This window comes from Neofelis nebulosa, chromosome 8, assembly GCF_028018385.1.
Source record: "Neofelis nebulosa isolate mNeoNeb1 chromosome 8, mNeoNeb1.pri, whole genome shotgun sequence".
In the NCBI taxonomy this organism is placed as follows: domain Eukaryota; kingdom Metazoa; phylum Chordata; class Mammalia; order Carnivora; family Felidae; genus Neofelis; species Neofelis nebulosa.
The window spans coordinates 141,486,027-141,512,161 of NC_080789.1; the positions used below are offsets into that span (position 1 = coordinate 141,486,027).

Below are 26,135 nucleotides of genomic sequence, written 5' to 3' on the forward strand. Positions count from 1 at the left end.
CACTGGAGGTATGTAAGCATAGCTAACGTGCCTTGGGCCAATGGCATCCGAACATTTGTGAACAGTGAGTTGTTCTTCTGACCCTGTCAAACATGGTGCCCTGTGGGGTCTGAGGTTCACTATGAAGGGGCCGCATTGAAGGCCACCCTGTCCCAAGGGCAAATCTGAGGATTTGACCCTGCTCCTGGGGGCTCCTAATGTTCTATAATCTGGGGCATTGGCAGAAGTCAGATGTGTACCCAGAGCTTACTCTTTTCAGTGTAGGGTGAATATTTCCTCACGTTGAGGATCGCTGATCATTGATGAGAAATGCTTAGTCCAGGGGCCACATGGTTCCGGAAAGCAACCAGGGAGAAAAAATACCAGCTCCGACCAAAGCTAACGGCATCTCCCAGGACCCCCCATGGCTGTAGGGACGGCTTCTCCAGCCAGCCAGCAACCACAGCACTAGCTCTGAGCTGTCCCAACCAGCCAGCCCCAAGGAACGGTGTGCAGGGGCAGAGGGAAGGGAGACAGCGTTGTCCATGGGGCCATGGCTCCTCCCACTCTTCTAGACCTTTCTGACACTATTGAATGTACTTTTAAGGTTGTTGCTACCCCAGCTGCAAAAAGCTTGACTGTAATGAAGGATAATTGACCCAATTCTCCAAAACAGAAGTTTCCTGAGACCCCTCCTTCCCAACTGGCAAACTGTGTGACTGTGGGCAAGTCAGTGAAGTTTCTCAATTTGATTCAAAAAAGGGGGACCCATTATCACCTGCAAGATGTGTACAGGAATTAGAAGCACCAGAACACCAAGCAACCATGTTAAGCACATAGAAGATGCTTAGAGGCTGGCAGCTCTTCTCTTGGCTTAGTATCAGTCTAACTGCTTGGCCTTGTAGACATTGAGCCAACAGAGGAGCTGTGCCCTGGCTCTGGAAGCTTCCAGGAGAACAGGCTGGACCAGGAGCCACGGTTCATGACATGTGTGACCTCAGAAGGAATACTGGGTCCAAAGTCTCAGTTACTGACCCGGGAACTGATAACAGTAAAGTGATCTGCTGCTCAACAGGGTTGTAAGAAGCCGTGTAATGCAGCTGGGACATAACGAATAATGTTCACCCCATAGTCAACGCTTGAGAAATGGTAGCTCAAAATATAATTCCTTTCCTATAATTGGCCTGGAAAAAATACTAATGAAGTAGAACAATAGACTCCGCTTTATAAGGTCTCGATTGAGTAAAACTGTTTAAGAAAGCATGCCGTTAGCAATATCCATTATAGCTTTTATAAATGCCATTTTTATATTAATGCTAAAAGATTTATTTGACATCAAGTTGCTCAAATATATGTACTTTTGGCATTTAAATTAACTTCTTGTCCCAAACTCTAAATGGGGAAATATGTCACCTTTTCTCAAACAATCAAGGCTCATTGTTAATTCAAAAGTTAATGACATTCCAAGGCTATTTCCATATATTGAAGTGTAATATCTACATCTGTCTCCCTTCTCTCCCGGAATGATTAAAAGTTGTTTCATTCTCATTGGGTGTGGAACTTGACAGGGTAATTCAAGAAATACCATGGAAGGAGGAAAGGAAACTTTCCATTGTTGTACAAGTCCCCTCCAGGTTAAGAACAGTGACCAGGGTCACCAAAGACCCGTTCCGCCCCAAACCTCAAAGGTTTTATCTGCTGGTGGAAAGAGTTCTACTCTCCCTGCTCATCATGTAAAAATATTTGCTGGTTTTCATTCAAAGCCAGACACATAAATTTGCCATTTTAATTTCTATTTTTCCGTCTGGCAATGGATCCAAATAGCTTCAGAAAAGTAGTTGAAGTGTGTTAGGAGGCATCCCGGACCGGAACGCGGCTTGCTTCGCTGGAACATCCTCTGACGTTCCTCTGACGTTCCTCCACGTCCTCTGACTGCCAGCTGAGTAAGGAGGCAAATCACTGAGAGTGATTATTAGCACATCGTCATAGGAAAATGCGATTCAGGAATGACACCAAGATTATACCCACGTCCTCTGGTGGGATACCAATCGTACTGAAGACCGTCCTAACGAAGGACGTGAGGTTAGCTTGTGGTAATGTGTCCCCTACATTCTGCCATGGACTCCACTTCACTCTTTAGTGTCATGGGAAAAATGAGTCAGTTTATGGAAATACTCGAAACCTTGAAAGCTCTATATTGAGTGCAATTACTTGACAAAATCTCCTCACCGCCTACCCAAGAGAAGCACGTGTTTGCTTTCTCAAGGGCGTACTGGGTTTCACCGGACGGGTACTTCCCACGGGTGGCCCGATGCTGGCAGCTCTGTGCGGTCACAGCTCTGATCCAGGAGAGGCGCACCCTTATAGGACGACACTTGTAGAAGCACAATCCATGAAAGTTCTGCTCTTTCCTGCCCCCGGACGGGCCCGGGGTAGAAGTGGAAGAATTCTCTAGAAACAGGGCGCACGCCTTCGCTGGCGGTATCTGCTGTTTCCGGTCGGAGAGGCATTCGCAAAAGCGTCTCCAGGGTTCAGAGCAAAAGGCCTCGCTCAGCAGCGCCTGGCTCCGCTCTGTCATGCTGGGAACGCCTCCTCAGAGATCTCAACATACCTTGAAAGAGCATGAAGTCACAATGGCAGTGTTCAGGGGGAAAGGCTGGGCCTTGTAGCACCAAAAGTTAAACAAAAGTAACCAAACATTGTTGGTTGGAAATGTTCAAATTGAGTGAGTTCAAATGATGCCCCCTCGGGGTTTTCTGACGGGGGTGGTGTTGTTGACGCGAGCTCACGCCCACGTCTCCAGCAGCTCCGACGTGAGCGCCTCCCCGCGGTAAACAGACACCATCCATTCCCTTCCACGCTTTCTAAGCAACCGAGCCAGCGCTTACCCGTTTCTTTTGGGGCCTCTCTCCCATCTGGCCCCGCTTGGTCCTCGTGCTCCTGATGAGCTCTTTCTCGTATTATTTATGCTGGAGGCCACTACCTAATCTAAAATTATGTTTAAGAAGGAACAGCAGGGCTCCAAACTCGTGCTCAGAATCCCCTGGGGAAAGTGCACAAATTCCCACGTGTGGACCTCGAAGCAGCGATTTGTACACAACTCAGCAGCCTTTATTTATTTCCACTAACTCCGGGCTTCCTCACGACGGCGTGCTTGATAGCTTGCGTGTTTGCTGAGAGGCCTCCGGGTGAGTGGAGTGGTGCTTTGATACCAACACCAAGAACCGTCTGGAGATGAAAACGGAGAGAGGTTCAGAGAAAACCACAGTCTTTTTTGAGGGAAATGTGAGGGAAGATGAAAGGCACCAGAATCCCCCCATGAGAAATGCAGAGAGATGGGGAGAGCAGCCTAACGATGAGTTTTAATTCTGGGAGAGACGCACGGCCAGCTGTTTCTGCTCCAGGAGGAAATACACTTGCAGGAGGAGGAGTGGGGCTTTCAGGGCAGGGACGCCGCCCTGAATGAGTCTCAGCCGACAGCGTAGGCAGGATTTTCCCTCTGGAAATTTCAGAGGTAGGGACGTCTGAGCTGGGCCTCTAGCTTGGTGCTCTCCAAGGGCAAATCTGACGTAAGGGCTTTTTGGCGAGCACAGGGAATGTGACCGGGAGGCTCACCCCATCTCGGACGGACGCCCCTCGGACGACGTATAAGTTGTGTGTGACGTGCACCTGCCGAGTGCTGGGTAGATCACCGCCGAGCTCACTAATTCATCCCCCGCACCTTGCGGACAGACAGGTTCCCAAATCCTGTTGCTGAACGAATCCACGTGTGAATGTTTTGCACCCTAGGATGTGGTTTAATAATGAATGGAGATGACGTGTCTCGGGATAACCTCTTACAATTTTGTATATTTTTAAACCTCAGCCACCGTGGGTCATATAACCGGAGGTGTCAGTGTTAAGATAAATGCAAAACTGTAAACATGCTGTAAACTCTTTCACGGTACATTCCGGTCTTCCAGGTTTACAGATACACTGCTTTTAGTTCGTATGTGTAGGATCCCAGAGGAATGTTTGGGTTCATACCCACTTTCCGGGGCTTTACCCACTTTTGTAACTTCTACAAATACACATTGGTTCGCTTACTGCGTCTAGCTGTGGCACTGAGCGGGTTACTGAACACAGACGAGAAAAATGAAGAAGTATTTGTTTTGGAGTGTAACTACTGGTTTTTATGAGAAGCTTGCTAGAACTACTTAAAGGTGGATTATTGATGAGTATTTGCACATTTATATTGCTTTCAGTTAACCAGTATCGGCTGTTCTGGTATTGAAATGAATTCAATCAAAATGCTATTATTACACATGCATGCACCCCTGTAAAGCATCTCAGGGAGGAAGGAATTCGAAATATTGTGGTAAACATAAATTAAGTGCAGCAATGTCGCTCTTCCAGCAGAACCGGCTCCAACTCTATACACTGTCCACAACTGAAATAATAATAACCTGCAAATCTCAGAAGACAGTGCTTCCTGGGCAGGAGGGCTGGCCAGGAGGAAGGATGTCCCTGGTTTGGGGCCAGCGGGCTGTGCGCCGTCTGACCGTGGAAGGTCACTGGTAGGTCCCCGTCCTAGAGGACCAGGGTTGACAATGACCAGGCGCTCGAGATCACTTCCGTTACGTGCCATGGAGAATTTCAGAAGCATCCCTGCTGTTGTTGCTTTTCTTGTACCAGGCATCTCTGATGTCTGTGCCCCGATTTCACAATATAACATGCTAAACTCGAGTTTCATCACCGTTGGGTTGAAGTTTTGGCTGGTACGTTGAGGGCAGTAACTGGTCATTTGCAATCTGACAGTAGAGCAGGCATGGTCACATGTGTGTTCACACGTAACAGGTGTGGAGGGAGGAGGGGACACACTTAGGGGACTGTGCTTGGTGGTGACAGGGGCGGGGAGGGAGGACGGAGCAGGAGCTCAGCGAGGCGATGCCTGGCATGGTGTGTGTCGCTGTGGCCCCAGGAAGCAGAGCCACGTGGCCGCTCAGGGAGGCAGAGGAAACGTACAGGTCACGGGGAGGGGTGAGGTCTTGTGTCATTCCGTGATGGCACGAAAGGACTGTCTGAGAGTCCCATGCTGTGTCTACAGCACATGCCCTGAAGCTCAGGGAGGGTTTACTGTGAAACCCGACTTTTCCGGGTCTGGGGTCAGTTATCTCCCACCCAAGCCCACCAGACTGGTCTCCACAGCCCGCTACGACTCAGCCCCACAGCCCCTGCGTAGGACCAGTCGTGTGCACAAGTGCTGGCACTCTGGGTTATCCTGGCCTGAGTGAGTGTGCCGGAGTGTGCACGTGCATCGTGTGTGCGAGTGATTGGAAGGAGAAACTCAGATATTTGCTAAAAGCAGTTACATTTCTAAGATTTACAACTTTGCAGATAAGCAGTGTTGCATTAAAAGCCTTTCAGTCCTGCCCCTGCAGATTCCACTTTTCTCTGCAAAAATGGACACGTTTCTCTGGGACCACACGTGTGGCCAGATCCTCCCCAAGACGTGCTCAGCGACACCTTTCAGTAGCAGTTTCAGAAGCAGAAACTGAATTTTAAGGGAGACAGTAATTTTTATACAATTTCTGTGACACGAAATGTCTTCCAAAACAACTATAATAATCTGATTAAACCCCACTATCGCTGTCACAAATCCCCACGTAAATGACGTATCCCGCCCATTCCCCTCCCGACCCCGCCCCTCTTGTGCCACTGCTCAGCGTGGCTACGTGGTGGGGACACTTTGCTGTGTTCTGACACAGTGCGTCGGAAGGGTTATGTGACGTCGGAATGAGGCCAGCTGGCTCTGCATCCAGACTGCGAGGTCACTAGGAATGGGACCTTCCTGTAGCACTCAGGGCGGCCTAACGGGAAGGGCACGGGGGTCAGGGACTGTGAGTGCCCTGCTCCCCACTGTCCCAGAGTCCCAGGGCCTGGGGCAGCAGGTGCTCAAGAAGCACTAAGGGGTGGAGGAAGGGAGACAGGGCGGACCCCTCCCAGCCTGGCCGGAGCCTGACCTGTGCAAATGCTGGGTCAGGTGTCGGGTAAATCGAGAATCCCGCCCGTAGCATCTGTGGGAATACAGGCTGACGGATGCCCAATTCGCAGCTTCTGCACATGGACAAAGTACTTCCACCACCCCCAGATCGGAGTTGCTGTGGACGAGTGAGGACCCAGTAGTTGACCAAGAGTAAAGAGCAGGTCGCCCCTGTGTTCTAAAGCACAGATGCCCCATCTCCTCGGACTGAGTTTCCTCCCCGCACCGCCAAGAGGGGGCACCCTCCTGTCCCGGGAAGCGCCCGGACACGAGACAAACGATAGCGTGAGCCCCGCCGTGCGCCCACCTCCCCTGCCCCTCCGTATGCTGCTTCCTCCTCACCATGTGAAAGTAGCTCTGCATTTGTGCCCCCTCCCACTGTGTCCCGTGAGACAACGGGAGCCCCGTCTGTCCTCACTCATCGCCCTGGAGCACTCGGTGCCCAAGGCAGGCCCGTGGGGAGCACTTGTGACACGTAAGAGAAAGTGAGGGCCTCCTACTCCTGCCTGGCCACCTCTTCCACGTGGACGGCAGCCCCAGGAGGAGCAGTGGCTGCAAAGGTCTGACACAAGATGCACGCCCAAGGGACGGAGGCTGGACAGGTGAGGTCAGCCCCTCTGTCCTGACCCCGGTGTCACCCTCACACCCGACGCTCTCCTCAGAGTTTGTTTCATGCAGTGTTGGGAGCCGGGCTACCGGGCTAACAACCCCCATGGGATTCACAGGAGGCGGCTCAGAAACAGCTCCCGTGGTTCCTTCTGGGGCCGCTAGACACAACCTGGCCGTGTCTCCCAACCTCTCCCCTCCCAGAGTCCTTGGAGAGAACTTATGTTGTGCTGTCGTGTGTGTCTCAGATCCCAAGCCCCGAGGGGTTTGGAGAGAGGCGGCCCTCTGGGACAGAACAGCTGTCCGGAGGAGGAAGGGACTGGACCCGCGTGGAGGGGCAGAGGGGCAGAGAGAGGACGCGGAGATAACGTGGCTATAATAACCCAGACACGAATACATGGACGTCTGTGGCTACTCGTGAGGCGCTGGCACCTGGTGGGGCTGGCTGGGTGGGAAGAGGAAGTAAAGGTAGAGAAGATCCATTAGGACCCATTGTGGACACCAGAACATGATGGTTCTAAATGACCCACGGCTGTTCTAGAAAAGTTGTTCAGAAAAAAAAAAAAAGATTTTAAGAAGGGCACCTGGGTGGCTCAGTGGGTCAAGTGTCCAATTCTGGATTTCAGCTCAGGTCATGATTTCACGGTTCGTGAGTTCGAGCCCCGCATCCAGCTCTGTGCTGCCAGCTCAGCTTCTTGGGATTTTCTCTCTCTCTCTCTCTCTCTCTCTCTCTCTCTCTCTCTCCCTTTCTGTGCCCCTCTCCTGCTCTCTCTCTTTCTCAAAATAAATAAATGAACCTAAAAAAATTATAAAACTTGGCCATTAAAAAATCTTTTTAAAAATAGAAACATTGTTTGGGGTGTAAAGGCCACTGGAAGAACCCCGGGGGAAGCCAGCCATCTCCCCAGTGCCGCACGGACCAGGGGGCAGCTTTGCCATCGTGGTCTCAGAGCTTAGCTTTCTCATGTGAACAAAGACAGAAGATGAAGATCTGAAGACAAAACTTGCTAAATACAGAGGAGCGTGCATCACTTGGGGACACTGGAGAGAACGCGCTCGTGGGGAGCTGGTGCGGGTTCTGATGTGTTTCCTCATGAAGGAACTTCCCCATTTCAAGGATGGCGGCCTCCATCTGGCCCACAGTGAAGCCCCGAGAACATAAACATCCTGCACTTTCCTGCCGTACTTTGTACCCACCCCAGTCTCCAAGGCCCTCATGAAACGAAACACAACTCTGGCTGCTTGCCCGGCTCTGCCGTGAAACGAAGAAGCACGGGCTGATCTGGGGTGGAAGCTCCAACCGCCAGGAGCACCAGTGGGGCATCTGGACACGTGGACGACAGCCTCGGGCAGCCAGAGCGCCAATGTCCAGCACGAGGCAGAGCCGGGGACAGCCGTGGAGGCAGTTTGATTTGCGCATTATTTGCAGAAGAGAAGTAGACGCCCCAGCAACGTCCTCCTGTGCCCCTTCAGTCTACGGCGGGGCCAGCAGTGGCACCCGGTTGGAAGAGTTCCGTCAGGACTGGAACTCATTCCCCTCCATCTGGCTGCCTCCTGTGCCGCTGTGCGATTCCGTCCCTCCCATGCACGGAACCGAACTGGAATCCAGGATGGCTGAGACTCACCACCGCCGTTCGGTGGAACATTAGAAATAGATTTTTGTCAGCAATAGCTTAGGGGGGAAAGCTGTAATTAAATTATTCTCCTGTTTTAGAATATCTGTTTGTCTTTCTGATGTAGAACAGTGCCTTATTAAATCCCTCCCCGTGCCCTCACTGCAGCAGAATTCCAAAATGTTTTGAAAACATTCCTTAGAGCCACACAACAATAATTAACAGCCTAGCAAGCAGCTGATAATAACGCAGCCTAATGTCAGCAGAACACAATTAATCACGGAAGGACCCATCGCGCCGAGGATTTACGCTCGGTTATCATAAAGCACCGATGAGGCCCCGCTGGTTCTTTACGACACGTGTGCCAAGTGCAACTTTCCCCCTAAGCGTATCGAGAGGAGCAGAAGGAAGGCTGGGAACACTGTTTCCTAATGTGTTCACTCTCGCCCCGGCTCGCCGGTGCTCTCCAACGATGGCCACGTCCCGGAGAGTCCACAGGGCCTCTGACCTCCCCACGGGGCCCCACGTGGCCACACACAGACAGTGGACTGATGGCCATCCCAGCCACAGGAAGAAGGTCCGAGCTGACCCAGGAAGTGTCTGCGGGGGTGCTGGGTGGGCAGCTAGGTGGCGGGATTTCTCCGCTTCATGGCCGTTGCCAGCTGGTGGCCCTGCTCTACGCTCCACGACACCTCACAGAGCCTTCAAGCTTAGCACCCCAGGGGGTTCCAGCAAGTTCAGCGGCCAGTCCCGGTCATTGTGGAGAGCTTTTCCAGAGGCAGTAGCATACCCGCCATACATAACCGGCCTGGCCTGGAGAATTCCAGCCTGGAGGCAACTAGCACGTGGACATAGAGACGGCTAGTGCCTCGCGATGAATGGCCCTGCACAACTCACTTTTTTTGCTCTCAACAGGCTGACTAATGTGATTGATGAAAACCAATATGGCAGGGCGCCCCGGGGGCTAAGTGTCTCCTCTGGCTAAGGTCATGATCTTACGGATTGTGAGTTCAAGCCCCGCATCAGGCTGTCTGCTGTCATCGCCCACTTTGGATTCTCTGTCTGTCTGTCTGTCTGTCAGTCTCTCTCTCTCTGCCCCTTCCCCACTCACTCTCTCATTCAAAAAAATAAAATTTTTAAAAAAAGAAAGAAAACCAACGATAGTAAATTAGTGTCATATTAAATGTAGTCCACACTTGTCAGTTCCAGACACGTGCCTCCTCACATAGACGACTGAGTAAGCCCAACCTAGGGTAATGCACCGCCCTCCAGGGACCCAGCAAGGAAGCAAGGTGGGGAGGCCAGAGGGGTGGGGACAGAGCTCTGGGGCACAGGGTCCGCGTTCCAGGTGAGCACAGGTTGGTGGAAGGGGACAGGTTTATGCTGCTATAATTCCACTGTCTATCACGTATCCACACGTGTTAGAGACGCAACATGGAATGTACATGCTAGTAACCATGCAGGGTGACGAGGGCAAATGGAAGTGAGCGCGCGGAGAGGGAGAAACGTGGACCCGCGAGAGGGACGCAGGGCAGAGGAGGGAGACGCCTGCAGGGACGGGGTGTTTGGGCCACAACCCGGTGTCGGCGTGTTTCCAGCACTGTAGCTGGTGCCTCGTGGAGAGGCACGTGCGTTTTGGGCAGCTTCACCTTATTTTCTTAGTGTAGGGGGGACAGGTGATTGATGGGACAGACAGAAGGCATAGCAAGAGGAGCAGCAGACGGAGGAGGTGGGAGGAGACCCCCCCACACATCACATACTCCATCTTGTCCAACAGGCAACCTCTGTGCTTCTTCGTCTCCTAGGACGAGTGAGCCACACAAGCCAATTCCAGCAGAAATCCAAGAAGTTTAGATTGCACGGCCACAGTGTTTGCATGTGCAGCTAAACGTCCACACGAGGGTTTACTACTAAAAGGCTAGTGCTTTTATACGTCAAGTGAGAGTCTGCACGAAGTATGAGATTTAAGTGTAAAGTCAAAGTCATGTCACTAGACCCTGGGCTGTGCCCTTCACCCTCCCGTGCACATGAGAAGGGCTGAGACAAAACAGAAGTGAAGACAGAAAGGCAGTCAAGACACAGAGCTGGTAGGGGTTCTGTCAGAAAGGAAGGCAATCTTAAGCGCGTGGATCAGCCCTCCTCCCGAAATGCAGTCAGGTGCCCTGTGATCGCCAGAGTCCTGTCATGTCTCAAGTTCTGTGACACCATCTTCCAGGATTCGAATCCTCAGTAACTGTGGCTAGAAAAGCAACCTCTGAATCGATCAGTCAATCTGAAGCTCGCCAACCCCTTCTTGCGCACATCCAGTTATGAAAATGGATGAGCCCGGCCCGGTCTTTGCAGAGCCAACAACCCACTTCAGGGTGAGCCGAGTGCCCATCACACGTGTGTGGAGACCAGGCACGTGGGGACCGGGACACCGGTGGGCCGGAGCACATTAGGCGAGCAGGGGAGGCAGGCCGCGGCAGGGAGAGGCAGTCATTAGGGGGAGGCACACCGCGGACTTGGATGAATGAGAACAGACATAAGTAGGCAGAACAGACACTTGAATCTCGTTACTGGGATGCACGGTCGGGCAGGTCCAGAATCCACAGGCTACTTTGTGAATACGTATAACTGGTCACGGCAATGACGGACATCCGGGAAGCCTCTGGCCACCCCACCACTTTCCCGATGGCCCCAGCAAGCCATCTAGGTCATTCTTCCCTGCTGAGCCCAGGTTGGGCCACAAAATACCCCGAGAGACTGGCAGTTGTGAGTTGAATTTGGTCTGCCCATGTGATGGCTGCAAACTCCCGCGTGCGCAGACAGCCCTGCGCAGTAGACAGTCACAGGTGGAGGAGAAGGGTCAGGCAGGCAGGAGGGGAGGTCACACCTGAAGGTCAGGACAACCGGAAGACAGCAGGCCAGATGTGGGGTCGTGCTGGAAATCCAGGGAGGATCGCTACCCAGCCAGGAGAGTGAGCATGGAAAGGGTCGGGAATGGGGAGCCCGGCAGGAGCTGGGGTGCAGGAACAGCCCTCCAGCCGGGCTCGCAGTGTGAGGAGCACGGCAGCTGTGGATCAGGGAAGAAACGGAGAGTTTAAACCAGAGGTCGAGCTTGGGAGGACCTTTTGAGACTTTAAGACACTTGAACTGGGCCATGGGGGCCCAAAGCACCCAAGGCTACGCTCGAGGATCACCCCTTCTCTCTGATTGTCGATAAGGCATTTCTCAGCCCCAAATCTTGCCCCCAGTTTAGTCTTGCTAAATGACAATTTGATGACGCCTCAAAAGTCTTCGTGGCTCCCTGATTCATAAAGAAGCAAGTGGAACCCCCATAGCGTGCCACTCCAGGACCCCACAATGTAATCCTAGAACACAGAGCCAGCCTTCCCAAATCTGGTTTCCTCAGCAAGACATGCCCCCTGTTGCCCATGACCCAAGGTCCAGATCAAAGTCCCTGTAAGCTGGTCCCTGCTGGCCCAGCCCTAAGCCACCTCACCCACCCATGAGGGGTCATTTGGTCTGGATTTTACACTGACCGCCTATATCCTAGTTGCTCATGAACAAGGGTCCCTCAGATGAGGGCAAAGGGGATGACTTAGCCTCAGTGTAACCGCTCGACGCAGCACCTGAGTTAAGTCCGTAAACTGTGCTATCTTACAATAGACTCCGTTTTGTATCACAGAAAACAAGCTAGGAAAACGTCTCTCGGGATTCAGATCTCAGGACTCATCATTAATTCTGAATAATTCATAGAGGCATTTTGCCAATTCGGAACAGGTACACATAAATTCACATTTTTCCAGAGGGCTCAAAACATTGTCAACAGTGGGAATAAAGCACTAGAAACCTCTCTCCATGTGTATTTTTTTATTTTATTTTTATTGAGATATATGTTATTTTAATTGGTCACTTGCCTCTTCTTGAGTACAGATAGCCTGTCACCTGCCATTTACCTTTAGATCTTTTATTCTGAATCAAGAAAAATCTCAAGCACTTACAAAAGCTGGCTTCTCTTCGTAGTTTACTTCCTTTTAAAGTACTTTCCTACCTTTCCAGACTCTGAAGATGAAATTAGAAGCCATTTCACTCCTGCATCTTGGTAATGAATAATTATGCTGTCATGCAGTGCCTAACTATTAATTACATGACGGCCTTTTTCATTTCAAGAAGTTATTTAATAATTTTTTTAATAAAGAGTTACATATGTCAGTCTCTTAAAAACATATCAATCAAAGTTATTTTCCAAGGTGGGGAATTGTCGTAACCTCGTGAGGATTCACTTGGTCTGTGATTATACGCTTCACCAGTGTGTGTGTGCTTCTCCACGCTGAGAACTGTCAGCACCGTCTGGAAAACCAGGGGTTCCCCGACTGCCCGCGCCCGCATCCGCAGACAGGAGGGCAGGACACACGATAATGTGTGTGGTTGCTGTGATTCAAATCACCAGTTGGAAAGCCGAGCTGGAAAAAGGCGAGTGGTGCCTGTAGTTCCGTCAGAAAAGGTGGGGAGAATCCGAAATGGTCTTTAATGGTGAAAACTGGAGGCTGTCTGGATTCTTACCCCAAGTCCATTTTCGACCAGCTGAGTTACCATGGGCAGATCATTTCCCGTGCTTTCCCTCGTTAGCATCAGGCACTAGATGAGGGAAGGATAGTGTAAACCTCGCCGGGTTGTTTGAGGAGTGGATGTCATGCCGTGCTTTACAAATATTAGCTGGTTGCTAGAACGAGACTTCGCCCTCACCCTGGATACTCTTAAAGGGTAAAGAAAGTCTAGTCCTGGTTCACACTCGGTGGGGGACTTCCATTCTACTCAAGGAGACACGAAATCCATACACACAGCAGGAAATCTGACCTAAAATTGCTTATTCACTAATGACAGAGCAGGTAATGAGGGTGAAACAGGTTCCAGGGAGAAATCACTCACTGCATGAGCACTGCACACAGGGAAGCCTGAGGAGGGGTGGGATTTGGTGCCGAGAATGGAATTCTGTGGTGAGTAAGAAAAATACAGGCTCAAGTGGGCTATGCGAAATCTGGCTTTGTAACAAAAATGTTCCCAAAATATCACTGTGTACATCCTTGCTTGAGTAAAATACAATGAGTGGAATTCAAGTGGTGAAATACAAACCACGGAGACTGTCATTTATGTGTTGCAGGGTTGCTGAGATATCATTTACATGCTAATTATTTTAGGAAATGTATAGAGTTGAACAGCCGTCACCACCAGTTGTAGGTCATCGCTGACTCGGGAAGCTCCTTCGTGCCCGCTCGCAGTAAATCCCCATGCCCAGCCTCAGCCCTACACAACCCCTAATCCACTTTCTGTCCATATTTGCCTCTTCTGGACATTTCGTATGAATAGAATCAGGCACTATGCAGTGTTTTACTTCTAATGGCTTTCCTCCGGCATGTGTCTGAGACTCATCTATGCTACAGCACAAGTTCACCCTTCCTAGCGGCCGAGTGGTGTTCCATGGTATGGATATACCACATTTGGCTTACCCCTCACGGTTGATGGACATTCATGTTGACTCCAGCTCTGGTCTGTAATGAACAGTGCCTCTGCGGACATTCCCTTTCATATCTCAAGACAGCCACATGCTTTCAAGTCCCTTGGCAGATTCCTAGGTGTGGAATTACTGGGCTCGGTGGCAAGAACATGTTTAACTATTTCAGAAAGTACCAAACCGTTTTCCAAAGTAGCTGTGCATTTTTAGATTCCCAACTGCAATATGTGAGGATTCCAGCATCTCCACATTCCAGCCAATACTTGGTGTCTTTTGTCTTTTTAATCAAAGTTATTCTACTGGGAGAGTAGCTTTATCTTATTATGGTTTTATTTGCATTTCCTTAATGACTAATGACATTAAGCATTGTTTCATGTTCTTATCTGCTTTCTGTACGTCATCGTTGGTGGAATCACGACTCAAAATTTTACTGATTTTTTACTGGATTTTGTCTTCTTATTATTGACTTGTAAGATTATTTATGTATTCTGGATAAAATCCTTTATCAAATATGATAGGAAATACCAAAATGTTTCCTCCCCATTTAAAGCTTATCTTTTCTTTTTTTTTCTTTTTTTTTTAATGTTTGTTTATTTTTGAGACAGAGAGAGACAGAGCATGAATGGGGGAGGGTCAGAGAGAGAGGGAGACACAGAATCTGAAGCAGGCTCCAGGCTCCGAGCTGTTAGTACAGAGCCCGACATGGGGCTCGAACTCACAGACCGTGAGATCATGACCTGAGCTGAAGTCTGACACTTAACCGACTGAGCCACCCAGGTGCCCCTGAAGCTTATCTTTTCATTACCTTATTGGTGTTTTTTTGAAGCTTGAAAGTTTCGAATTTTGATGGAGTCTAATTTTAAGGTTTTCCTTTTAAGGATAATGCTTTTGTGTTGTGTCTAAGTATTATTTGCCAAGTTCAAACTAATGAAGTTTTTCTACTATGTTTCAATATTTTTTTTACTATTAAATTTTTTTTAAATTTTTAGCTATTATCTTTAGGTCTATGATCCATCTTGAGATGATATTTGTGTATGGTATGAGGTAAGGGTCTCAGTACATTTCTTTGCATGTGATCATATAACTATCCCAGAACCATTTGTTGAAAACACTGTCCTTTCCCTGTTGAATTGCCTTGGCACATTTGTAGAAATTAATTTCCCATAAATGTAAATATTTATTCATGAACACTCATTACTGTTCAATTAACCTAGATTACTGTGCCTTTACAGTAAGTTTGAAATCAGTTAGTGTAAGTTTTCCAACTTTGTTCTTATTTTACAGAATTGTTTTGACGATTACATCCCTTGCGTTTCCATATACATTTTAGAATCAGCTTGTCATTCTCTGCAAAAAAAAGAAACAAGTGTTCTGGGATTTAAGAGGGATTTTGCACTGAATCCATAGATCAGATTAGGAAGAATTGTTGTTTTGACATTATTGAGTCTTTTAACCCACAAGCATGAAATATCTCTTTATTTACTTAGATCTCCTTTCATTTCTCTTAGCAGTGTTTTGTAGCTTCCAGTATGCAAGTCTTGCCCTTCTTCTGTTAAATTTCTTCCTAATTATTTTTGTTGCTCTTATAAACAGAGATTATTATGGGCGTATAAAAACACACTTGATGCGCCTATTATTAATCCTGTGTTCTATAATCTTGCTAAAATCACTTATTAGTTCTAGTATTTTTTTCTATCAATTCCATTAGGTTTTCTACATAGACAATACTGCCATTTGCAAATAAACAGCGTTTTTTTAATGTTTACTTATTTATTTTGGAGAGAGAGAGCACACGCACACAGGCAGGGGAAGGCAGAGAGAGAGAGAGAGAGGGAAATACAGAACCTGGAGCAGGATCCAGGCTCTGAGCTGTCAGCACAGAGCCTGATGTGGGGCTTGAACCCACGAACCATGATATCGTGACCTGAGCCAAAGTCAGATGCTCAACCAACTGAGCTACTCAGGCACCCCAAACAGTTTTATTTCTTTCTTTCTATGTGGATACCTGGATTTATTGATTGATTGGTTGGTTTGGTTGCTGTTTGTTTGCTTCTTTGTGCTTATCCCGCTAACTGGAACCAGCAATATAATGTTGAATATAATGTGAAAGTGGACATCCCTTCCTTGTTCTTGCCCATATGGGAAAGCATTCAATCATTCGTGATAAACTATGACATTAGATGTGGGTTTCATATATGCTCTTTTTCAAATTGACAAAGTTCTGTTCTACTCATAGTTGCTGAGAGATTTTTCTCATGAATGGGTATTGGATTTTGCCAAATACTTTTTCTGCATTTATTGCGGTAATCAATTATTGACCTTTATTTGATTAATATGGTGCATCACATTAATTGATTTTCGTATTTCAAGCCACCTTTGCATTACAAGCATAAATCTCACCTGGTTTTGATATATAGCCTCTTTATACGATGCAGGATTCAGTCTGATAATATTTTATTTATAGTTTTTGCATCTATACTCATGGGGGATGTTGGTCTCTAGTTTTCTTTTTTGTCCTATCTCTGTGCGGGGCATCAGTAAACATTGGAACTATTGAATGAGGTGATAGTTGCTTCTTCCTCCTCGATTTTCTGAAAGTCTTTGTGGAAAATGGCTATTATTTCTTCTTTAAATATTTAATATGTTCACTAGTGTTAGCATCTGAACCTAGGCTTTTCTTTCTGGAAAGATATTTTTAATGATCAATTTAATTTTGTTACTTGCCACAGGTTTATTCAGATTTTCTATTCCTTGTTTAATCACTTTTGGAAATGTGTGCATTTACAGGAATTACTCCATTTCATCTAAATTGTCTCATTTTGAAAGCAAAGATGTTCATAACATTCCTTTGTGATCCTTTTAATTTCTATATATTGGTGTTAATGTCCCTTCTTTCATTCTTGATTTCAGTGATTTGTGGATTTTGTCTTTTTTCCTTGATCAGTCTCTCTAAAGACTTGTCAATATTGTTTGATTTTTGTTCATTTTCTATCTCATTGATTTCTACTCTAACCTTTATTCTGTTTGACTTTATTTTGCTCTACCTCTTCTATTTTCTTTAGGTGGAAGTTTGGCTTCTGATTTGAAAACTTTCTTCTGTCTTGATAGAAGTGTGTAAAACTATCAATGTGATACTTTTCCTTTCATTCACTTCAAAATATTTTCTAATTTCCCTTGTAATTTCTTCACTAATCCATGGGTTATTCAGAAGTGCATTGTTGGATTTCTAAGTATTTGGGGATTTCCCAGATTTTTTTTTCTCTTGTTGATTTCTATTCTATTGTGGTCAGAGAACATACTTTATATGGATTCTATCCTCTTAAATTTATTGAAATTTGTTTTATAGCCTAGCACACTGTCTATTCTGTAAAATGTTCCATTTGTATTTGAAAAGAATATGAACTCACAGTCATTACGCAGAACGTCTATATATGTCACATAGGTTAAGTTGGTTTATACCGTCGTTTAATTCCTCTATACTTGCCAATTTTCCACTGAATTCTTCTATCAATTAGTAATATAGTAATAACTGTAGCTTTCTTAGGGATCCTGTTTACATGGTATTTATTTTTTCATTCTTTTGTCTTTTAACTTATTTGACTCTATGGTGTGTATCTTGTACCAGCTTATATTTAAATCCTTATTCATCTGATCTGATTATCTCTGTCTTTTTATTTGGGTGATTAGACCATTTATATTTAATGAAATTATTGATATGGCTGGATTTACCTGTGCGATTTTGCTATTTTCCATTTGTCTCTTGCCTTTTGTTGCTGCTGTTCCTCAGATCTCTCTCTCTGAATGACTGAAAGTGCTACTTTAATTCCTTTGTTGACTGTTTCACATCATCCATTGTTCCAAAGCAAATGAACCACTGAGTAGAGCCAAGGGGCTCCAGGTCTTCACAGCTTGTCCTAGCCTGGAAGAACCTCCACCAACATTGGGGTATGGGGGGCAGGCAGTTTTATAGCTGCTTTCTGAGGAGAGGATTTGATTACCGCCTAAGCCGACCATTGCCAGAAGTCCTGCCTGCTATTCATTTTTAGTGGTTTTAATTTTTTTTGTTGTTGTTATTGGACCTGATGCAATGTGCTCTCTACTAAAACAAAACCTTATTTTGTTTATCTAATTCATTGAATAACTGTTAGTCACCTTGGTATGTGGCATCATTTGTGACTTAAATTTAAATTTTAGTGGCATTGATACCTAGAAAAAAAATGAATTGTTTTGAGGTAAAGATTATTTTGAGAAATAAGAACAAATTTTTCTATGGTTGACCATATCAGCATTTCCTATACACACATGCATTCTCTTGATCAATAGAATCTTCTCTTCAGTCTTTCACTACTACAAGACTGTTTTTTTAATTTTTTAAAAATTTTTTTTAACGTTTATTTATTTTTGAGACAGAGAGAGACAAAGCATGAATGGGGGAGGGTCAGAGAGAGGGAGACACAGAATCTGAAACAGGCTCCAGGCTCTGAGCTGTCAGCACAGAGCCCGACGTGGGGCTCGAACTCACGGACTGCGAGATCATGACCTGAGCCGAAGTCGGACGCTTAACCGACTGAGCCACCCAGGCGTCCCTACAAGACTGTTTAAATACCTGATAAACAATAAAAATTTAAAATCCACCAATTATAATTTCCAGTGGTTGAGTGACAATAAAGCAATGATAGTAAGGGTGATGGGTATTTTTAAAATAAAGCTAGAATCATAAGATCTCAAATTTAAAAACAGCTCCTACATAAGTCCATTTTCCTTCAAATTTACAGAGCAATTACATGATTGGCCTGTAGGCACAAGTTAGAACAAAGACTGGAAGTTAGGTGTGTTGGTTTGGGCAGGCAATAGGGCATTCTCTAAGGGATAAACAAGGAGATATAAATGTTAGGGGGCCTAACAGGAATGGTGAACCATCCAGAACATGTGACAGATGGGAGCCATTGCTTCAGGGGAAGGGAGGCAGTGTTACCTGAACTCAGGGAGCTCTATTGCTGAGGGAGAAAAGCCATCCAGGGGGAAGCCAGTGTCTCAGAAGGAAGAACATAGCAAGTGCTGAACAAAGACCAGAGAGAAAGTCTGTCCTCCCATGTTCTAAAATAGGCCCATAATGCTGACTGCTTGAAGCCAATGGAACCCAGAGGTGAGGTGACCCTCAGAGATCAGTTTGCCAGGACAGGAGCAGAGCCAACCAGTGGAGAAAGCATCTGGACAGGCAGGTGGACAGCCGCCAGCACTGCTCATTTCTTCCCACCCTCATTAGCTTGTTGTTGTCGTTGTTACTGTTGTTTCCTGGATTAAACATTCAAGTTTTCGACCCCAAGAGAAGCCCAGAGTTCCATCAGCCTCAGGTATTTTTGAATGATGATTTTACACTTGCACTGCACTCCTCCATTGACATGTAATCTGCCATCAATGTCTTCCCTATAATGTGGCAAGAAAAATGGGTGCAAAGTATAATTGATCAGCTTAAACTGCAGCTGCCACACTCTCCACTTCTGAAGCAGATTACAAAGCCTACACGTGGACTTGTCTCTTTCCTCTACCACCAGATTTGTAACATTTCCCTTACACTTTGCCACCCCCCCCCCCAGCTGGTAAGACTTGAACTATAACTGGTAGGGTGGCCCGAATCTTCACCCCCACAGGATCCCGTCCTTGGTGGTCTGTCCTTCCTGGGTGGCCACAGGTTCCCAATGACAGACGCAATGGATGCTGTAGTGCTGATGAATTCTGTGTTCCCAACATCAGCACCCAGCCCTGCCAGATGGGAGCACCCCAGTGTCTACATGGATGGATTCAGGCTCTCAGAACAACGACCTCTTCTCTGACAAATGCTCCAGGGACTGAGGAGTTGGAAACATCTTAGCGTCCTAGTTAAAGAAACCTTGGCCATGATCTCTGGTACAGGCAAACTCCTTTGCCACTAGCACTTCCAACCCTCCACTCCCAGGGTTGTGGGGTGAGGAAAACTCCTCGAAGTGAGGTGTGACAGTGAGGGGGCACACGCCCCTTCCACACTCCCCTTTTCTGAGGGAGACGGCACACACCCCTGGCCCTGAGGGTCCATTCAGTGACGCGTCCTAGGGAAGCGCAGCTGAGCAGTGACAGTCCTGGGTCTGTCTGAGCAACGTTTCCACAGTCAGATGTGATGCAGGGCCTGGCCGTGGGCAGACATGCTCGGTGCACCTGTGCCACCGCAGGCACAGTGCGGCAGGACAGGAGGGCAAATCCGCGGATGTGGGCCACAAGGGGCAGAGAGAGCGCAGAGGGGACCTGGAGGGCACGGCACGCCTTCTGATTCATTCCAGAACTCTCCCCTGCACCCCCTTTCACCTTGTCAAGTTTGATCATTTTCCAACAGCAAAAAAATAAAATTAAAATAAAATATTAGGCCTTGGAAAAAAGTACTTTTTTGTTCTTCTTAACCAACCTGCCACACACCCACCTCAGTAGACAGAGATAGAAAGAGGCTCGTGCTCCGTTCCTACTGCAAAGTTTCTTTCTGTGATGGAGACCTCGAGAACTGGTATTTGCTTGCACCCAGAAAAAAGAGCATTTTATAAACTTATTCCACAAAATCCTGAAACACAAACACTTTCTCCCTACATATGCACATTGGGGAAACCTATTTTTCTTCTCCTACTCACACTGGACAACAAAAATCCCAATATTTTTTCACTGATTGTAAGTAAAGCTAATAGCAACACTTCAGGTTTCCCTTGCTTTCAAAAATTGATCTATTAATTAGGAAAATAAAATCTGCTTTTTAAAAAACTTTATAATGTTCAAATTAAAACATGGACTGATGTATCCAAGTGTACTTTCTCGGCTTGGTTTAAAAGTCCCAAAGGGAAGACAGTGGCTTAAGGAGAAAATATTATTTATTTACTTTTAAGGCTGCAATAAAGCCACGTTTTGATATTCTGATAATATAATCTAATCAACTTTTTATACTCTACTTGTTCTAACACAGTAGTTTTTCCTATTATAATTTTAAATTGTTGACATCTGCTGAAAACTAAACATTTCCCCTCGAGAAGACAGAAGGTTCTACTTCCCCTCGAGAAGAAGTTTCTACAGCCCCTTTACCAGCTCTGGCTGCTTTCAGGCCTGAATTAATGGGTCTGTCTGTGTGCCACATCGATGATGGACATTTAGACTTCAAGGTATAATTTCCAGTAAAGAAAAGTCACTTTATTTCCATCTGAATAAGCGCTCTATCCTACTAACCAAGTCAAACAAAGTTATTATCGGGCTTTGTGCCAAGGTGTGAAAAATAGAAAGGTCATATTTTTAATAGCTTTGTACTCTATAGTAATCAAATTTGTAAGCCTGGAGAAGTAAAATACTTGAATCTGCCCAAGCTCCTGAGCATCGTTAACCACTGGCTTGCTGCACTCGGGCCCAATAAAGCACATGGTGCGGCTTATCTGGCTGCTGGCTTTGTTCACCAGGGCACCGTGTTCTCATCACAAAGCAGCAGAAACCAGCTCATAGGAAATGTGTCTACCCGACTCCACCTTTGAAGACTGCACCCACAGGTAAGTGCCAAAGTTCACCTCGTGGACGAACAAGATTGCGGCACATAAACCCCGATACATAGAGCGTTAATGGATTGCACAAATCAACACCCGTTAAAACGAACACCTGCTTTAAAAGTCCCTTTTGTTTTCGGGGGCGCTGCACCTCGCTCCTTGAAATTGTAAACAAATTATCCCAGACGACTGCTACAGAAGACTTTCAAGTTTCAATGTGAAATCACGAATAACTCTGGGGCTAAAGAATGTCCATATGGGTAGAGGCTTCCAGAGAGTCAGGAGGAAAAGAGTAGGAAACATTTGTGAAGACATCCTGTTGAATATTCGTAAAATTTGCACTTCTGCTTAAAACAACTTTTCATGAATGGTTTTAAGTAACTCAGTGGACCAGTACCCAGGACACATAGGACCAGTTTTGCCCCAAAGATTCCCAAGAACTGTGCTATTAACAGATTCATTTTAAGTGCCTTTCCTTGAGGATTTCTCCTTCCACACATCCTTCCTCTTGAGATAGGAGTGTGACAGCAGAGTCGTTTTTATCTCTGGCATATACATTAGACCCTGTGTAGTTCCAAGTAGTAATTCTAGATTTGCTAAAAGTCCTTTAATCAACATGGCTGAGATAGATGACCTCTAACATCCTAAAGTTGGGTGAGTGCTAACCTCCTCCCACCTCACCACCAGTGGCCCCCCGTCAAAACTTCAGAGACTCCTTTAACTTAGAATACAATACCTTTCAGCTCCCAACCACTAGAAGCCCAGAGTTTAAAAGTGTCCAGCAAACTTGTCCTCAAAGCCAGTCAATAGTTCAGGCTTTGCAGGTCAAGGGGCAAAATCAGGATATCATGTAGGTACTCAGGTAACCTTTTAAAATGCACCTACTTGGGCGCCTGGGTGGCTCAGTCGGTTGAGCATCCAACTTCGGCTCAGGTCATGATCTCACGGCTTGTGAGTTCGAGCCCCGAGTCGGGCTCTGTGCTGACAGCTCAGAGTCTGGAGCCTGCTTCTTATTTGTGTCTCCCTCTCTCTCTCTGCCCCTCCCCTGCTCGTGCTCTGTCTCTCTCAAAATAAATAAATATTAAAAAAAATTGTAATGCAACCACTCAAAAATGTAAAAAACATTGTTAGCTTATGGGTGAGAAAATAAATACACAAATCACACGCACACGCACACACTCGAATCAAAACCAAACAGGCGGCTGCCGGGATTCAGCCAAGGGCCGTGGCGTGCTGACTGACCTCTGGCCTCAGTGCAGAGCCTCGGGCAGGAGAATCCAGCGGTTAATAGTGTAATCTCCAAGTTCACACCCACGGGGGCTGCAATACTGGCCCGTGGTGTTGACCAGTTATCTACCATCCCGCAGGCCTGATATTCTCCTCTGTTAATGAGCACAGTCATAGGAGCTCGTCGTGGTGGAGTCGTGGGGGCGAACAGTACCGATGATGGGTGAGGGCTCCAGCAATTGCTAGCACTGGTTCAAAGTCAGCAAAATTTAACGACGTCTTATAATTCTTTACCGGTTTTGACCAGTGGTTATTCTGTTGGACGCTAGAGAGTGCCCCCAGCTCCCAGAAGGGTTGACAGCTTGATAGAGAGCTGCCTTGCCTGGAGGCAGAGGAGGGGTTGGTGCGGAAGCAGGTGACCCCCTCGGCCCCTCACTCCACTTCGGGACTCTGTGGCCCCCTGCGGGATGCCCTACAGCCCACTCCCCACTCCTGCTTCCTTCATCATCCCAGCATGTGGACCTCAGAGCCTTCCTGAGACCCATAGGGCATGCAGACCCCTGTCTCAGAGCCCGCCTCCTGGAACCCAGCCTGCAGCAGGTGCCACAGATGATACCTTGAAAAGCCTAGCGAGCAGACGGGAATTACCTAAGAGAAAGGCCCCCGCTGGTCCCTGAGGAGGGAAAGAGTCATTGAGTGAAGTCCTGGAAAGACCTTTCCGATTTCCAGAGGTTCCGATTGAGGCATCTCAACAGGCCTTGTCACCCTTTGATGTGTGACCCTTCTCAATTTCTTGTGATGTTGGGAGACGGGCATCGTGCAGCCCAGAGTGGAAAAAGAAAAAGGGCCCCAGCATAGGGAAGAGCCCGCATGTGCAGTGATGGCGGACCCAGAGCCACATCATTTGTTTGTCTGTTTATTTATTTATCTGTTTATTTATTTATAGAATGATTAATTTGTTTAACCCGTGCAAGGATTCCTCCCAGAAGGGAACGAGTGGATGAGAGAGATTCAAGAAAAATCTCTTGCCAGAAAAATATATCAAGTCACCTTGAGCTAAGGTCGTCTGAAATGAATCCTGTATCTGGGCTGAAATTACACCAAAGGCAAAAAAAAAAAATTTTTTTTCTCTTCCTTCAGCCTAATGCACATGTCATATTCCTATCTTAGGATGTCACAGGACAGTCTTGTTTCCAAGGACGGAGGAGAATGACTGGGGTGCATGTGGGGCAGGACGGGGGAGGTTACAGAAGGAAGCAAAGTTCTTCCCCGGGAAGGCCCCCGTTGGATTGACATGCAGGACAATGGGGTCTTGGGTGATGTAGGTCTTGACTGGTAAAGTGGCAAGGGGAGAAAATCAATTATTGGAAAGAGAATATCATCCCGACAGGTGATTTCCAAAGGAATAGGAGTGAATTTCCCCCCTGGACCAAATATACTGCTACTGTCTAACATCTTAAATTATTTGTTCTGAGAGTACGTTGAAAGGGTAGCCAAGTAGCACCGAGTTTAGCAGCGGCCGGGAGTGCCAGCTGATTTATGGGCCTTCAGCTCTCTGAAGGTCCAAAAGAGAAAAGGAAAGATCAGCTACTTTTAACATGAGGTCGTTGTATCTGGGTCTCGAAAATGGACTTAGTGAGAATCAGCAGGGTATGACTTTTCTCAGCCTTTCATGGAGAAAGGTTGGCCTTCCCCATCTGTCCAGTGCCTGTGGGTTTTAGAATTTTACAGCTTTATAAATAAACAAGGATAACACATAAAACTGCATGTTTAATACATACCACCCAATGAGTTTGGGGATAAGTATATACCCATGAAACCATATAATTCCATTTATGAGTATATATCGAAAGAATTTAAATCGTGCCTTGAGAAGGTATCTGCTCCCGTATGTTTATAGCAGCACTGTCTACAACGGTCCAAACATAGAAACAACCCAGGTGTCCACTGACAGATGAGTGGATAAAGAAAATTCAGGAAAACATGATGGAATATTGTTCAGCCACAAAAAAAAAAAAAAGAAGAAGAAGAAGAAGAAGAAGGGAATCCTGACACGTGCAGCAACCAGGATGATGGTCGAGGGCATTGTGCTGCGGGGGGGGGGGGGGGGAGTCACAGGGAGACAAATACGGCACAATCCCATTGGCACGTGCAAAATAAAACAGAGTCACAGAAGCAGAGAGCGGGCCGGCGGCGGCCAGGGCCGGGGGCGCGGAAATGGTGAGGCGTTGGCCAAAAAGTGCAAACTTTTGGTACGGAGATGGGCAAGGTCTGGAGTCCAGTGTGCAGCACGGAGACTCGTCGGTAAGACTGTGCCGTGCACGTGCCGTTTGCTAAGGGACTAGGCCTGGTGCTGCGTGTCCCTACCAGGAGATTATAAGAGCGAAGGGGCTGGAGGAGTCTGGCGTGATGCCAGCTTGAGTGGGCTGTGGCCTCGGTGGCCGGGGTGGTTTCATGCTTGAAGGATTCCTGCCTGGCTTTATCACAGTTGGTGTTTCGTTGCTCTTATCCTTGAATCTTTATTGTACGTTTGGGGAAAACATCCCCAAGTGAATGAGCGTGCACTGTGTTCAGGGACCCTGTCACCAGGACAGACAAAGAGCTCTTGACCTCGCTGCACTCCTGGCCCCAGTGGGGTCCAGCAGATCACCGGAAAATGGTGGGTCTCTAAGAACTGAGGCTGCCCCCCCTCCCACGGGGTAGACCTTGAACAGCTCTGCGGGCTCAGTTGACCATAAACAAGTAAAATCTTTGTCTCGACCCCACGTAATCTATTCTCGTTTGACGTGTGTTGTGACCCTTTTCTCAGCTCCTTTGACCAGACATGTTTGTCTTCTATTCCTAAAAATGACCGTCTTCCCTTCTTTGCAAAGATGTATACTGAATGTCTGTGGAGAGCAGGGCACCACGTTGGGAGGACAGAAAGGAGGTGGATGGAGCATGTTTCTGGCCCCGTCACGGAGCCACTCATGGTTCGGGGCAGGGGGACACCTAGGAACCTGTTACTGAGAGGCACAATCCCCTGGGGCCATGTGAGCCCTGTGTGCAGGGAGAGCATGGTGTTGGAGAGAGTGGCGACAGGGCAGGGGTGCGGCGGGGGTGCAGCGGGGCTGCTGGGAGGCCGTGCGCGAAACCAGGAGAGGACCTCGAGTGAGTGGCGAGAACCGGCCACCCCAGGGCCAGACAGATGAGCCGTGCGTCTCATTCCCTGCCCAAAACCCTCAGGGCTGCTGCCTCCCTGTGCATGTGGACATGTGACCACCGATGTCCGTTCTAGCCTGGGAGGCAGAAAGCTTCGTGCTACATGAAGGGAAGCCGCACTTGGGGGGTTCCTTTGTGAGCCCGCATCAGTCAGCCCCACCTGGCTCCGCCCAGAAGTGTGTCCAGAGGGGCACTGACGTGTGCTCAGAGGGGCATTGCCGGGACCCGTACCGCTCACAGTGCTCATCCCCAGGCAGCTTCCCGCCCCCACCTGAACCAGCCAGGCTACCCGAGGTGACCCACAGCCGCGAGCCAATTTGGAATGAGCCTGCAGCCATTAATTGCTGCACATTATAGTTTATCACTGTGCAATTTAACGCCTCTGACCTGTTGGGCCCCTCCTAATAAAACAATCTTAAAAAGGAAAACAGGCAGTAATCATAAAAAAA

At 47.4% G+C, this 26,135-nt stretch overlaps 1 protein-coding gene and 1 non-coding gene across 3 annotated transcripts in view; one reads left to right on the forward strand and one right to left on the reverse strand.

The window, feature by feature from the left end:
• The window catches only part of ADARB2 (adenosine deaminase RNA specific B2 (inactive)), a 416,131-nt gene that overhangs the window by 84,982 nt on the left and 305,014 nt on the right, over positions 1 to 26,135 (forward strand). The window lies entirely within an intron of this gene.
• On the reverse strand, positions 15,599 to 15,683 carry TRNAQ-UUG (transfer RNA glutamine (anticodon UUG)). The gene is given in 2 exon segments: positions 15,599 to 15,633; positions 15,647 to 15,683. It is a non-coding gene; the product is annotated as a tRNA-Gln (tRNA).